General features: G+C 39.4%; 1 protein-coding gene across 1 annotated transcript in view; it reads left to right on the forward strand.

Annotated features, from left to right (window-relative positions):
- The first annotated feature begins 300 nt into the window (after positions 1-300).
- LOC133611635 (rho guanine nucleotide exchange factor TIAM2-like) overlaps positions 301-16342 on the forward strand; it is a 178375-nt gene continuing 162333 nt past the window's right edge. The window contains exon 1 of the mRNA XM_061968605.2: positions 301-709. The gene's annotated coding sequence lies outside the window, so the exon portion shown is untranslated. The remainder of the gene's footprint in view (positions 710-16342) is intronic.

Below are 16342 nucleotides of genomic sequence, written 5' to 3' on the forward strand. Positions count from 1 at the left end.
TGTTCATGAGTCTAATTCCCTATAGCAGGGGTAGGCTACCCAAGCTATAGGGAATTCGACTCATTAACATGTTTCACAGTCCCAAAACACAATTATTTAACTACAACTAGCCACTGAGGAGAATATCATACATCAGCCAGGGTTTAAAAATCTCGCGTCATTCAAACAATTGAAGTTTTTCAAAAGTATGTTGTTAACTGTGTATATAATGTCTCTTAGGCTTGTTTTGAGCTCGTTTCTCTCGCGAGATCTGGCAACACAAATTATTGCTGCGCGTTTGTCTCTATCGGCCATCGTAGTGAGCTAATTAATGTTATTGCTAACACCTGAATGTTTTCTACTTTTTCTTCTTAGCTATTGGTAACCTAACATAGTTCTATAAACTCAATTCAGTACTTTTTTCCCTATAAATAAATACAGTTTGTGTTTTGGGAAACAAGTTTGTTATAGTGTAGAACAGAAGAGACGAGCTTGGCGCCTCCCTCTGCTTTGCTGCAGGCGGGGAGGAGGAGGAGTTTAACCCCAAAATGTCTGGGAGGAGTCGGCTCTCTCTCGGTGCTCCTCCTGGGTCCTGCCTGGAAACCTTACGAAGCGAGGAAGTAACATCGTTTTTTTTGGTTGCTTCAAAATACAACAAAGCCTACTTTTGGATGCCGTAAAGGGGGAAAACTCTTTAGGGAATGTTTGAATGGAGAAAACACACTAACCGGTGAGTTTGCAACTTCTTTCCAATCAGGCGTCCTTTCCTTAAAACGTCTCACTTTTTAGTTCACATATCGTTTTTTTTGGTTGCTTCTAAATACAACAAAGCCTACTTTTGGATGCCGTAAAGGGGGAAAACTCTTTAGGGAATGTTTGAATGGAGAAAACACTAACCGGTGAGTTTGCAACTTATTTCCAATCAGGCGCCCTTTCCTTAAAACGTCTCACTTTTTAGTTCACATATATTTTTTTAATCCAGTCGAATATGTTGTTTAGTTTATTAAACTGCTGCATCGCTGTACAAAAACATGTTCGGCCAACAAGTGGATTGTTCCACCCAGCTAGAGGGAACTTATTTATAGTCATGCAATGTCTATCTGTTCATTGTAATACGAATGCCATTTAAAGCCATCCATCCATTTTCCTACCGCCATTAAAACAATTCTGAAAACTATATTAAAAGTGCATTTCGCTTCATTCAAAAATGACCATACAGTGTGTAGCTTGTCTGACTTACGGGAACACTGTTTTTGCACAAAATCACAGCAGCAGCAGTTATATTTATATGTTTAGATCTATTGTTGTGTGGCTGTGTGCTGCTTGAAAAGGGTCCTCAAGCCCCATGCTGAGCCAACAAAGGGGCACTGCCCCCCTGGAGTCAGAGGCCTGACCACAGCAAACAGAGCCAGGAAGGAGTCACCGTTTGTCATTTTTTGTCCCTCGGTGTCATGGCAACGTGTAGTTGTCATTTTGTGAAACAGTGGTTCTCAACTTACTTAACTTAATATGTGTTTATCTGTATGTGGAATTGTTAACCAGCACTCTCGCCAAATTATATATCCTCCTTACCTACCCTGTTTACGGATTACCCTAGGGCTATGTCTACTTTGTCGTAGGGCTGCTTTTATTAATCGGGTAATTTATCGATTAATCCGTTTGATTAAATGAGTAATAGAATAAAAACCCACTTTTTAGCCTCAATGCGTCTCTTACGGGAAATAGTTAAAATAAAGACGGATTTTTCTAATGACCATTGGTGTTTCTTCTTTTTAATGCACATGACATTGAAATTGCACTTTTACCATGGGATCATCACTATATATTGTATTTTTTAATAAAAAAAACTGTGTAGCATAAAACCAGGTGATAGATAATAAATGTGTTATTGGTTTGTTTATTATAAAAGTGTGTTTTTATAAGACATTCATTGTTTATTATTATGCTGCTCCTATATATGCAGGATGCTTTATTGTAATGTGCTGCATCATCGATATAGTGATATTGTGCCAACTCTGTTTGATAGTGTTAAATACTTCACCACGTTGTCTGTTTTTTCGATTTTAAATGGTTGCAAAACATCTCTGTCTTGTCTTTTGTGGGCGCTCTGCTCTCTCTCTACCACTCTCTTAGAAAAAATGTCCGCAAATGTTATCATTAAAACAGGAAAGTGTTTCTAATAAAAATAATCGATGAATCGTTGCATCCCTACTTTGTCATATTTCCTCGTCAGCCTGTTGATTCATTTGAGCACTGCTGCCACCTAGCAAGATGCATGTGTATTGTTTAAGCATGAGTAACGGCACTACTACTCAAAATCCCATTGCCTCTCATCTCCCCCCGCCCCCCTTTTTTGAGAAGCAATATTTTGAAGCATGCACAACCGGGATGCACGAATAAAATCACCGGCTAATTGTTGGGAGTAATTTTCTTCAAGGTTCTGCTTGAATGCCATCCAATAGTCTCGAGACCTACATTATGTGTGCTGATTCACTCTTTTGGGATATTTATGTCCTAATTCGTGATTATTCAACGAGGTATTGAAGTTGTGGAAACACTGCTTACCTCGTTTGTATTGGAATTAGACTGGGTTGACACAAGCTCTAGAGTTAAGAGATACTAAACAAATGTCTGGCAGGAGAGACAAGCCTCATTGGTTCTGCTTTTTTTAATCAACCGTAAAGAATTAGTCTTTGACTTTTATAATTGTAGTTGAACTAAACTCAGAAGTTGTGGCACCACGTTCATATTTTTGTCGTATGCGGTTCAAATAGTTGAGGCAAGGAAAATTCTGCCCGCCACACGCAACATGATGATTGTATTATTTCACTTTTTCCGTGGTTGTTATGTGACGGTGATTGAGTGTGACCCGTTATTTCCTTCTAGTGGCGAACATGTGATGCTCCTGGTAGTTCTCTTTTTATGACAGGAGGAGGAGGCCCCCTATCATATGTGTTGATGAGTGCCAGCAACATAAAAAGGATTGAATAGCCGAGATTGGCGCAAGGACAATAAGGAGCAATGGCATCACAACCACAAGAGCTTTCCTCATGCAAGCGCTCTTGTTTTGATGCCAGTTGATTTAGTTTGAATTATGCATAGCGTTGCAGGCTAATGGACGATGGAAAATAGCTTTTCTTCTCCTTTGATGATCTGTGTGGCCAGTGAGCATTTTGGAAAGGTTCCACCTATGCTGTAGCCTATTAGGAAGTTTGAGCTGTTGTTAATTCTAAGGTTGACAATGTTTCATGTCTTCTTCCTGCTGCATTTTTCTCCATATAAGGAGAGGAGTGCATGTGACTTATCAGGCATAGCTAACATCTGTACTCGTGTGACACGTTGGCAACTTTTCTGGTGTAAACGGTACACATATTCCAGACTAAACTGATTTTGAATGAATTAAATTGGACTGAATTGTGACAATGAAATGTCCTTTTATGGCTTCTAGGTTGTTGTTTTTTGCAGTGTGCACGGTCGAGTCAGGCCGGCGCGATGGTGACATGTGTGTTTCTATTTTCTGCCCCTGTGGTTTGGATTATTTTTGTGTTCATGCAGCAGCATCTGGAGAGGTTGCTATAAAAAGAATCTTAACTAGAGGCCCGAGACTTGTCATTTAGCAGGCCCAAGTCAACTAAAAGACACATGACTGGCCTCTGCACACGGTTGACCACAGCTTTGGCTTTTAGTAGCTTCATACTTTTCTCACTGCATAATTCAGTGAGTGAAACTTTTTGAAAAACTTTTTTTGTGGCCCCACACACACACACACACGCATGCCATCCACTTTACTTTGTGAATCTTGCACTGCACAAACAGAAACCTTCTGTCCGAGCTCACCAGAGCAGCGCGGTCTTATCCAGCTGAACAAGGTGTGCCCAGTCGTGCACTCTTAACAGCCTTAAGCCTGGGGTGGAGATTAACACATCAGTTTAAATTCAGTTGCACCCTTCAGGGTCACCTGCAAAAAAGGATGGTCTGTAAACTGTGCAAAGAAAATGAAGATTAAAGTAAGGCACCAGCTTTAACGATTTATCACAAGGTGCAGGATTAAAAGGTTTTATGTGGATGATTAGAGCCGATGTTGGGGGGAAAAGTAGGAGGGACGTCGCTTTCTGCACTGACTCACTGACCAAAACATTTGACAAAATGATTGTGGTGTAGTGCACTGCATCATACTGAAAGCTGTTACTATTGTTTTTTTGCTTGCTAAGGAAACCAAAATATTAGACATAGCTGTCAGTGTGATGCTGTGCACTTGTACACAACTGCAACCACAATAATAAATAAACGTGCACCAACATATTTGCGTCATTTTCTCAAAACTATTCTTAGTCTATTTGATAATTTACTGTTAGTATCTGGTTACTTTCTGTTGTAACATGGTTGTATCTCACTTCTGTTAAAATGTAATAAACACTTATTCTTCTGTTGTTTGAATACTTTATATTAGTTTGGGCAATGCCACCAATTTAGGTATGGATCCAATACCAAGTAGATATGTGGAAGTATTGGTTGTACCAATGCCAATACTGTACTGATAGAATTGTTGATCACAATTATGATCAGACAAAAACACAGGATGACGATGTAACAATATCAGTTTAATATTTAAAATATTTCCAACTATTGGCTCTTATTTAAATACTTTGGTTTTTGCCCTTACAGTCCTCCAGTGTCCAGCACTTAATCCCTGAGATTGTAAAAAAATAACAAAAAAGACCAAACATGTTGTAATAATAAAAAACATCGATCTAACCACTGTAGTATCGATATACACTGACACTCTAATTCAGGGGTCCCAAACTCAATTTACCTGGGGGCCACTGGATGCAGAAACTGGGTGAGGCTGGGCCGCAAGAAAAGATTTCTTAAAAAAATCTAACATGCACTTTTTAATGAATTCACCTTCTTTGAATGGCTTTCCCGCCTTAGCAACCATTTGGTGGCAGCGGGTATATTGTAGCCCGGAAGAGTTAGGGCTACAAGGGATTCTGGGTATTTGTTCTGTTGTGTTTATGTTGTGTTACGGTGCGGATGTTCTCCCGAAATGTTTTTGTCATTCTTTTTTGGTATGAGTTCACAGTGTGGCGCGTATTTGTAACAGTGTTAAAGTTATTTATACGGCCACCCTCAGTGTGACCTGTATGGCTGTTGATCAAGTATGTCTTGCAGTCACTTACGTGTGTCTGCAGAAGCCGCATATTTTATGTGACTGGGCCGGCACGCTGTTTGTATGGTGAAAAAGCGGACGCGACGACAGGTAGTAGAGGACGCTAAGGCAGTGCCATCACAGCACGCCCTTAATAATGTTGTCCGGGTGAAAATCGGGAGAGTGGTTGCCCTGGGAGATTTTCGGGAGGGGCACTGAAATTCGGGAGTCTCCCGGAAAAATCGGGAGGGTTGGCAAGTATGCTCGCGGGCCGCACTAACATTAAACTTTCATATTAAGGTGGAGGCCGCAAAATAACGTCTCGCGGGCCGTAATTGGCGCAATTGATTTCATCAATAAATTCAAGTTTTTTGTTGCAGTCGAAGCGGTAGAAAATGGATAGATAGATGGTTTAAAAAAAAATAAAAAATAAATGTTTTCCTGTCCTTGCTCTGGCATACCGTATTTTCCGCACTATAAGGCGCACCTAAAAACCACAAATTTTCTCAAAAGCTGACAGTGCGCCTTATAACCCGGTGCGCTTTATATATGGATAAATATTAAGATTCATTTTCATAAAGTTTCGGTCTCGCAACTTCGGTAAACAGCCGCCCTCTTTTTTCCCGGTAGAACAGGAAGCGCTTCTTCTTCTACGCAAGCAACCGCCAAGGTAAGCACCCGCCCCCATAGAACAGGAAGCGCTTCTTCTTCTACTGTAAGCAACCACCCGCCCGCGTAGAAAAAGAAAAAGCGCGCAGATATTACCGTTTCATTTCCTTTGTGTGTTTACATCTGTAAAGACCACAAAATGGCTCCTACTAAACGACAGGGATCCGGTTCATGAAAAGACGCAATCTCTCCATCCGCACACGGATTACTATTTCACAGCAACTGATATTCCTGTGAACCGCACTGTGGATACAACGGGAGCACGTACGGTGAATATTCGCACCACAGGGAATGAGAAGTCATCCTTCACTGTGGTTCTAGCTTGCCATGCTAATGGCCAGAAACTTCCACCCATGGTGATATTCAAAAGGAAGACCTTGCCAAAAGAGACCTTTCCAGCCGGGGTCATCATAAAAGCTAACTCGAAGGGATGGATGAAGAAAAGATGAGCGAGTGGTTAAGGTAAGTTTAAGTTTACGCGAAGAGGCCGGGTGGCTTTTTTCACGCAGCTTCGTCCATGTTGATATACCATGCGCGCCCACATCACGCTGGTTTTAATATATTATTAAAGTTTGACTGACCTATTTGACTGTTTTTTTGACATTCCTTTAGCGCAGTTACATGCGGCTTACAACACGGGGCGGCTTATAGGTGGACAAAGTTTTGAAATATGCCGTTCATTGAAGGCGCGGCTTATAACCCAAGGCGCCTTATGGTGCGGAAAATATGGTACTTTTTGCTCAATGAGCTTCCGTAGCCCACGCCTTACTTCCTTAGCCAAGATCCACAAGCCTAGCAAAACATGGTTAATGCTAATGATAAGATGAGCGAGATGTTTGTACATAGCAAAAAGAAAAGTGTTGTCAGTGCTTTAGATGTGCAGAAACAGGCGTGGGACAAATGACTGCATGCTGCAAAGTTTCTTTAAAAAAGGCAGCAGCCCAACAAACTTACTCCAACATCTGAAACAGCATTGAGCCGAGTCGGGGAAATGCAATTCTTTACGAGGAAAAAAAGACCACAACAACAACAAACTCTACCTAAGGAGCAGCTTACTGTGGTGGAATCATTTACACACAAAGTACCATGTATGATGAGAAAGGAGAACAATGCAGAGCGATCACTAAAGCAGTCACTCTGCACATCCAAACCGGACAACACGTACACGTGTGTGCTACTGCAAAACTCTCATGGAATTATAACGCAAATAATCATTAATATAGTGATTATAGTACATGTGCAATGAAGTGTACTCTGTCTTTAAAATCAGTACACACTAAGAAGGAGCCCAGGATACTCTATGGAAAAGCCTACGTTTATCCACATGCCAAAACTCTATAGTAATCTCAATGTTATACTTGTTTATTTATTTGCATACAATGTACAATATTACATTTTTATTTACAGAACTATTTCATTCAAGACTGAAGTTTTAAGTTTGCACGTTATTGATATTTAGGGACGGCGTGGCGCAGTGGAAGAGTGGCCGTGCGCAACCCGAGGGTCCCTGGTTCCATCCCCACCTAGTACCAACCTCGTCATGTCCGTTGTGTCCTGAGCAAGACACTTCACCCTTGCTCCTGATGGGTGCTGGTTAGCGCCTTGCATGGCAGCTCCCTCCATCAGTGTGTGAATGTGTGTGTGAATGGGTAAATTTGGAAGTAGTGTCAAAGCGCTTTGAGTACCTTGAAGGTAGAAAAGCGCTATACAAGTACAACCCATTTATCATTTATTTATCATTTATTACTATTTAATGATTACTGATATCTTTTGGAGTTTATTTATTTGCACGCAATGTGCAATGCAACATTTTTGTATTGTATTTTATTCAAGCAGAAGTATTTATTCCCAGAGGAAGCTCTTAAATTATTTAATTGAAAATTATTGCATAAAAAGTAAAATGTATATCTGGTCTAAAAAGAAAATTATACAAATTAGAATTTTGCTAAGAGTAAGATGCAGTGTGTGCATTGTCATTTCAAACAACTATCCATCCATCTATTTTCTACCGCTTGTCCCTCTCGGGGTCATGGGGGGTGCTGGAGCCTATCCCAGCTGTGCTCAGGCGGAAGGCGTTTTACACCCTGGACAAGTTACCACTTCATCGCAGGGCCAACACAGATAGACAGACAACATACACACTAGGGAATATTTAGTGTTGCCAATCAATGCCCAGGCGCATGTCTTTGGTGGTGGGAGGAAGCGGGAGTACCCGGAGGGAACCCACACAGTCACGGGGAGAACATGCAACTATTTTTTGATCAAATTAAAGCAAAACTTGTTTTAAATTATCTCTGTCATTTGTATTCATTGCTTTCTTTAAAATTAGGGAAAACAATCCTAAGTCAAATTTTTAGTGGAAAAATTGGAGTATTTATTTTTATGACATATTGCCCAGACCTACAATGCGTACTGACACCTAATGTACAGAGTTGTAACGACAAGCTGCATTCACAGAGTCCCAATATAATGTGTTTATGAGTGTGGGCGAACATGTAGTTCTAGAACTATTCATGGTTATCCTAAATAAGTGTTTGGGAAACGCTGCTAATTTGAATAAAAGTAGCGTTATAACAGCAGTAATAACAAGCAAAGCTCACACACAATATCGAACTACAATATTTAAGGCTTAAAAAAGTGGTGCCTCAATTAAGTGATGTGTTTTGCAAGCAATCATGTGATTATAGAAATGTATGAACACTTATATGGAAAAAGGAACACAATGCTGGTGTACCGATTGATAATAAGGAGTTTATATCTTGACAGTGAAGGAGAACCTTTTTAAAGTCATTTTTAATGCTCAAGCACATTGTTGTTTCTGATGGCTCTTCCTTGAAAACATGTTTGTACACCCTTTATGGACAACCACCAATCTTGTTTATATGGAAATATGCCATCTAAGCCCTTGCTCTTTGGCTTTAAGCCTGCTCTTGGGTCGATCCCGGTGACAATGGAAATCATGATTGATCTGTGCTTCCTTGGTCCACTAGCCATCAGGTGTCACTTACTATCCTATTGGAAAGGCAAACACAGCTGGTGCGACGGGCTGAAGTGATCACTGAGAGGTTTTTCACTTGGCACCAGGTCCCTTGTATTGTCCCCTGTGATGGATGGTGCAGATTCACATTCACACCGTGTCCCACCTGCTCATCAGTGGGCGGAGATAGATAGATTTACTTTTCGTCCAAAAAACTAGGAAGTCCGCGCTTCATCTGTTGTCGCACTTTAAACTCTGAATTTACATAGCCTCTTTAACTAAATTGAATGAATGATAGTGCTTTGTCCAACTAGTCTTACCCCACATCCACCTATTTTCTTTTCAGTGTACGCTGTTCAGGGTTACTGGGTTCTGGGCAAAGGGTGGAACAGCATGGCAGACTACAGCATGGACTGGTCATCATTCAGTTAGCAACTGAACAGGGCATTTAGTGGGAATTGATCCTGTCTTATGCAAAACCAACTTGTCTTACCTGTTAGTACCTGTTTTTGTGTATTTTGGATTTCCATAAGTCCCAAAAATTTAAGGTCAAACCATTGAGGCATGGTGGGGATTAGAGGTGAGAGAAATAATACATTTTTAGATGCATCGCAATTTGGACATGGACGATTGTAGAATCGATTAGTAAACGTCAATAATCAATTTATTTATTGTAAATAAAGTAATGCAGACAGTTCTAAAATTTGGCTAACTGCAGCGAGCCACCTCACCGATAGATCCGACCAGTTCCTTTACTATTGGGCACTAGTTTTGCTCACATTTTCATTAATTTACTAAGTGTGGCAGTTAATTGAACTGTTTCCTATTCCAAATGAATTGTTTTTTTTAAAGTTGCAGTTGATAAACGTTTATTTGGTGAAACAAAAATAAATGTAAAACTGCAAGTATATACATACATAAAGTAAAGATGCATCAATAATCGATTTTTTATCTAATCGTAGCTCCCGAATCGTAATCGAATTGTGATGTGCCCAAAGATTCCCACCTCTAGTGGGGATATTTATAAAACAATCTTGCCTTCATTCATACTTTCTCCAAATAAGCCATTTGAATTTGAGGAGCTAGTGACGTATTTGTCTCTAGTTACGTGAGCGGATATCTCCAGGTATGGTGAAGATTTATCTGAAGAGCTTTGCGCCAGTCCGCTATTGTAGTCTGAAGTTGTAGTCACTAAGTCCCTTCTTTTTCGCTCTCCTCTTGTGGGGTAGACTGTCTCGTACATGCACATGCATCCTCATAGTTGTAACTTATATCTGTCAGTAGACTCGATATGGAAGCGCTAAAAACTATAACATGACTGACCGGGAGAAGACACAGTTGGAGTGGAGGCATGTAAATAGCAGTTTGAAGATAGTTTGTAAAACAAAATGTATGCAACATTTTGACCAAAGAAACCACCATTACATGTTATGTAGACCACAAGGAAGGGGTTTGAATGTAGAAAAAAATCATAATAAGATCCCTTTAAAATCACAGTATCTAGTAGGGTGTAACCATTTGTCGATGTTATCGACAAAAATCGTTAAGAAAATTGGTCGCTGAAAAATGTATTTGTCGATAATTGTATTTGACTTTGCTTTGAGGCTAACTAGGGCTGCAACTATAAATCGATTAAATCTTTAAATTCAATAAAAACAAAAGCTTCAATTAACATTCTGTTGCCTCTTTTAGGCGCATTGGTGTGTGTGTGTGTGTGGTAATCTGTTTTTTTTTCATTTTTATTTATGCACACATTATAAAAGTGCAATTTCAATATTAACGTGCATTTATTATAAAAATAAAAAGAATAATGGTTATGGCGAGCAGAAAAAAATTATTTCAACTATTTTTTCTAATATATGCATTGAGGCTATAAAGTACATTTTATCTGATTACTCGATTAATCAAACTGATCAATAGATTACTCGAATACTATAATAATTGATAGCTGCAGCTCTACCAAAAACAAAGAGACTGAGTTGTGTAAAAAATACATTTGAACATAATTTTAGCCTAAGTCCACCAGCTAAAACGTGTTTTTGTGTACATCTTTCTAAACACATCATCACAAAATGCTCTTTTCTTGAGAAAGCCCTAGTGTGTGTGAATGTGAGTGTGAATGTTGTCTGTCTATCTGTGTTGGCCCTGCAATGAGGTGGCTACTTGTCCAGGGTGTACCCCACCTTCCGCCCGAATGCAGCTCGGATAGGCGAAGGGACAAGCGGTAGAAAATGGATGGATTTAGTGTTGTCTTGTTATTGCTGCTATTATGACTCCCCTTTGTTTACATAAAAAAATTCTTGATTTTTTTTAGCAGCACTTTGCTTGCCCTTGTTTTTGAATGGACAAAAGTTGAATAGAGTTATTTTTTAAAGCCTAATAAGCAACACAATTACAGTATGAATACATATGTATAAATCAAGTAGTCATCCTTGTTGTTAGTTAACACATGCCTAAAAAAACCTTGAGCTGAATTCAAAAGCCTATGTCTAAATTAGAGCCACTGAACTGTTCTACGTTTAAGATTGTCAATGACAGCTGTTAAAATAGTTGTTTGTTGCATTCCTAGTTATTAGTAAAATAAACCTTGTTATCAGCAGACTAGACAATCGCCGTTTCAACCATCTGGACATCTGCTCAGTGCAGATGTCATCACCTGTCCACAGTTATGCAACTGGCAGTTTAGCTGCTAGCAATTAGCCAGTCACCACAAACAAGCAAAACACATTTTTTATTTCAATTATTTTGCCTAAAGTATGCATTGAGGCTGTAAAATGTGTTTTACTCGATTAATTGAACAAACCAATCGATAGATGACTTGGTTACTAAAATAATTGATAGCTGCAGTCTGCAGCCATAAACATCTCTATACTCATACCCATATATTTACTTATTCCTGGTTTGCTAGAGGATAAGACGTAGCAAAAATTAATTGTGATGCACTTAAACGACTTTGTCGCTATATTTAGCAAGCAGAGCTACATATTAAAAGTGATGGAGTATATCTTAGGTCATGCATTTATTTGGTAATCAAATACAAAGTATTCACAAAAGTATTCGCCACCACAGGTCTATGGCGTGTACATTACCACAGCATGCAGAAAACCCCAAGAAGCTCGAAACACAACCTTTATCACTTCTTTAAGTGCTAAGAAAACACCTTAGCGACACTTATGTTGTCTGGCAACGCTTTAACACCACTCGTTTACTTATTTCAACAGGAAGGCAAAGTGTGGCCTGTGGGCCATTTGCTGAACATAGCCTTTTTTTTCTATCACGTTTCCACCATATTGAAATAATATTAAATACAATATTGTTTGTTCTTTGTCTATGATAATATGCAAAAGCACAGTATTGTTTGTTTTTATATACAGGGAGGCTACCGTGATTTGAATTCTGCACAATTCTGCACGGTTGAAGCACAGGGATTTTAAATACTTGACACTTTAAGATATTCTTTAATTAAGTAGTGAATTTTAAAGTACACAAGTTCAGTGTTTTATTTATTTATAATGGTATCACGGTGGAACAGGGGTTCGTGCGTCTGCCTCACAATACAAAGGTCCTGGGTTCGATCCTGCGCTCGGGATCTTTCTGTGTGGAGTTTGCATGTCCTCCCCGTGACTGCGTGGGTTCCCTCCGGGTACTCCGGCTTCCTCCCACCTCCAAAGACATGCACCTGGGGATAGGTTGATTGGCAACACTAAATTGACCCTAGTGTGTGAATGTGAGTGTGAATGTTGTCTGTCTATCTGTGGTGGCCCTGCGATGAGGTGGCGACTTGTCCAGGTTGTACCCCGCCTTCCGCCCGATTGTAGCTGAAATAGGCTCCAGCACCCCCCGCAACCCCAAAGGGAATAAGCGGTAGAAAATGGATGGTATCAAATAAGTTTTGAGAATTGTGGAAATTCCTAGATATTAGTATTAGCTACCAAAATTCTGTTATCATGATAACCCTACCAATGGCACATTCTACCAAAGTTGAAAGGAAATGGGCATCTTTATTGTACACCCACATACAGTTGAGCAAATGTAATCTTTTTTTTAATTTTATTTTAATAATTTGTACTCTATGAGAACTTTAGTAGCTGTATATCAGTGTCTCCAGCACAACATTGGTATTCGGTTATTGATGTTCTCATTTTAACTGTTCCTATGAATTCTCTATTTAACAGCACAGGATGTGATGATCCTATTTTTATCGACCCAAAGATCTTTAGAAGATCGCTGGCAGCAGTTGATTTTATTTAGAGGTGCATCATTAGCACGCTTCTCATGGTTCATCCTTCTCCACATGACCAATAGGTGGCTTGATGTCCAACTTCCAAGCCAGGCAAATATATCTTCGTGATTTATTTATAGATATATATTTTTTTACTGCTCTAGCTTTGTCATGTTGGTTCAGTCATTTGGCAGGCGGCCAGAGTCAACACATTCTGGTTGCTTAATGTCCCTGGCAAGTATGTATTGACTAACACAACATGCTCAATTAACTCCCTCTTCAAAGAAAGAAGTAATTGTAACCAAAGAACGTGTTACCTGCAGCGATACCATCGTCAGGCCTTGTTTGACTGACAGGCCTCAGCTGTCAGACAAGAAAGGATATGTAAGCTTACTGTAAAGAATGTTGCAATAACAACTGTCAACTGTTTTTGCAGCCTCAGGGGATAAAATGGCTAGAATATGTTTCACATCCACCAAGCAGTAGTGTTATGCAGGAAACCAATGTGCGTTCCTTTTAATGCCTTCTTGCATGATGCCCAAAGGGTATCTTAGGTTTCTTATCTAACACTAGCACTATTCCACCGGCAGTGCCAGGGCATAATCTCTTCTCTGCTATTGCATAAGAGTTGTTGAACCTAGGGAATGCTGCGTATGCCCTGGGGGCGGAGGGACCATCTTGTTCTGTCCCCTGGCGGCTTGCTGCACAGGTGTAATGAACAGTTGTCTTGACAACAAAATGTGATGGGTACGAGATATGGTACATTTACAGGACCTCACGTTCATTTGAAGACTATGCACCGGCCTCAACCAATTAACAGACAAACAAGCATTTATAGCAGACTCAGCCGGACTGCTTCTCGTCAGGGGTAGGGCTGCATGATTTTGAGAAAAAAAACAACAATGTTTCGATTTGCGAATTTTATATTTTATACATATAAATGCATAAAACTGCAAAATTAACAAGTGAAGAAAACATGTTAATTTTAGACTGTCAATCAACATATTCTTGTCTCCAGCTGCCACACATTAGAACAATATGCAATAATCTACTTTCATAAATATTTGGCTTTATGCAGACTCAGAGCTTTTGTCAATGCCATGCTCTTAAACTGAAGAATTAACCGATTAAAATTATACAGTGTTTATAATGTCAAGTAATTATAATATATAATAATGATGCAAGTAACAATTTAGAAGGATATACACTTATTTCTTCCTATTGTAGAATTGTTTACCATTGGACTGTAATTGGAACGTAAATAACATTTAGTTACCCTAAATAAATAAACAAAAAAGGACTCTCATATCTGTAAGCAAAATTTTTACTTAAATACATTTTGAACAAAGAACTACATTGGGGTGTCTTCTTTTGTTGTTGTTATTGCCATCACGTGATCAAGTCTCACTCGTTCGTCCGTGTTGATGGGTTTAGCTTCCACTGGATGCAAAACGGCTGCTGAACGAAACAGCCACGGAAGAGCACCGCCATCGCCGTTCTGTTGCAGGTCCGTTGTGAAGCGAAATAGCGCAGACTTTACAGAGGAGCAGAAGCAAAACAAATCGGTCCTGCCATTAATAACACGCGCTAAACAGCAACACAGACGACAGCTACCAGATATTTGCTGTTGTTTGCTCAGTTAGCAACAATTAAATACAAAGAAAAGCAAGCTATGCATCAAGCAGAGGTGTTATAAAACCACAGGAACGGATGTGCAAAATAAAATTAAGTGCCACCATTTAAACTAAACAGCAGCTTTAGTGTAGACGCTGAAATACTTTTCAAAGTGCCATTCTGCTGGTTACTGTGCAGCTAGGTATTTATCTTTAGCAAGATAAACAGTGTAGTAGATGCTGTGATTACCTTGCAAAGTTGTGGCTAAGTTGGGGCTGGAGGTCTTTCAAATCAGTGTCCTTGTCTTGCCAGATGGTAGCTGTGCTAGCATTAGCATCTCAAGCTCCCGAGTATCTTCATGCCGTCACAACAGGTGAGTGCTCAGATTAGTCGTGCTGCCCCTACTTTATCGCTGCTTTCCAAATGTTACAAATAGCCATATTTTTATCCAACTGAAGATTAAAAAAAAAAAAATCAGAACGTTTACCACACTTTAGATTTTATATTCGAGGGTGCATTGTTTGTAAACACTTTTGGTGATGTCTACCATGTTGCTCTGTTGCAAACGAGAACATTACTCTCGTATTACGCCATCAAAGAAGTCTCGCAAGATTAGTGCGGCCATATTTTGTAGCAGAGCTCTATTCAACCGATTCATGACTTTTCAACTGGACATTGACCAATCTATACTAGATATAGATCGATCCAGAGGCTCACCAAGCGATGCATTCATATCTCCAAAGTTAAAATCGTATTTACACCACTAAAATACATCCCATTGTTGTGTGTGTGTGTGTGTGTGTGTGTGTGTGTGTGTGTGTGTGTGTGTGTGTGTGTGCGCGTGTGTGCGTGTGTGTATGTATACATTTTTGTACTTGAGTTTTGCCATGTACAACCCATAAATAATTGACTGTTAATGTACATGTATGTTTTTAATCATAAAAAATCCAAAATACATATCAATAACAAAAAAACAGTATGTCTACTGTGTATGGATATGGATGTTTACGCGGCAAAAAAGTTATTCAATCAAAAGAGATGTCAAATGAGGATATACAGTGAATGCCTAGATACAGCTGTGGCCAGCTCAAAGTTGAAAGCAATGCCCTGTAGTCTTTTGACCAATCATTAAGGAGGTGACTGAAACCGAGTTGGCCATACTCTCTTTATACACGACTGCTATAGCCTATACACTACAGCCACTTAATGTCTTGGAATTGCAACTGCATGTAAAGTCTACTACTGTACATAATACTTGCAAATAATACTCAGAAGTGTAAGAAAACAAGATTACATAACAGGACAGCGTGGTTATTATTATCAGCTTGGTGTTAAATGTTAAATAAAAAAAAAGTGTTATTTTTATTATTCAACAAGTAACATTCATTTCTACATTAAGAGACACAAAAGTACCAAAAATTGTTAGCATTGAGTACCGGTATCGATTTCTAGGAATTGGGAATTACTACCCTATCAGTTCACTTGTGAAAGGTACCCTTCCCTGTACCTGAAGTCATCAAATGAGTTTTTAGGTATGTCAGGTGAGAAATCAAATGTTTGGCGTGATGAAACGCACTTGTTGCGATTATTTATAATTGGATGGCCAACAACCATTTATTCAAGTCATCGCAAATCCAACACACATGCAACGCTGTCTGCAGGAAAAACCAAAGGCTTTTTATGGCACTTGACATTCAATGGTCATTGGAGACTTGTAATTTGTCAGCGTCCC

This window comes from Nerophis lumbriciformis, linkage group LG08 (assembly GCF_033978685.3).
Source record: "Nerophis lumbriciformis linkage group LG08, RoL_Nlum_v2.1, whole genome shotgun sequence".
NCBI lineage: Eukaryota > Metazoa > Chordata > Actinopteri > Syngnathiformes > Syngnathidae > Nerophis > Nerophis lumbriciformis.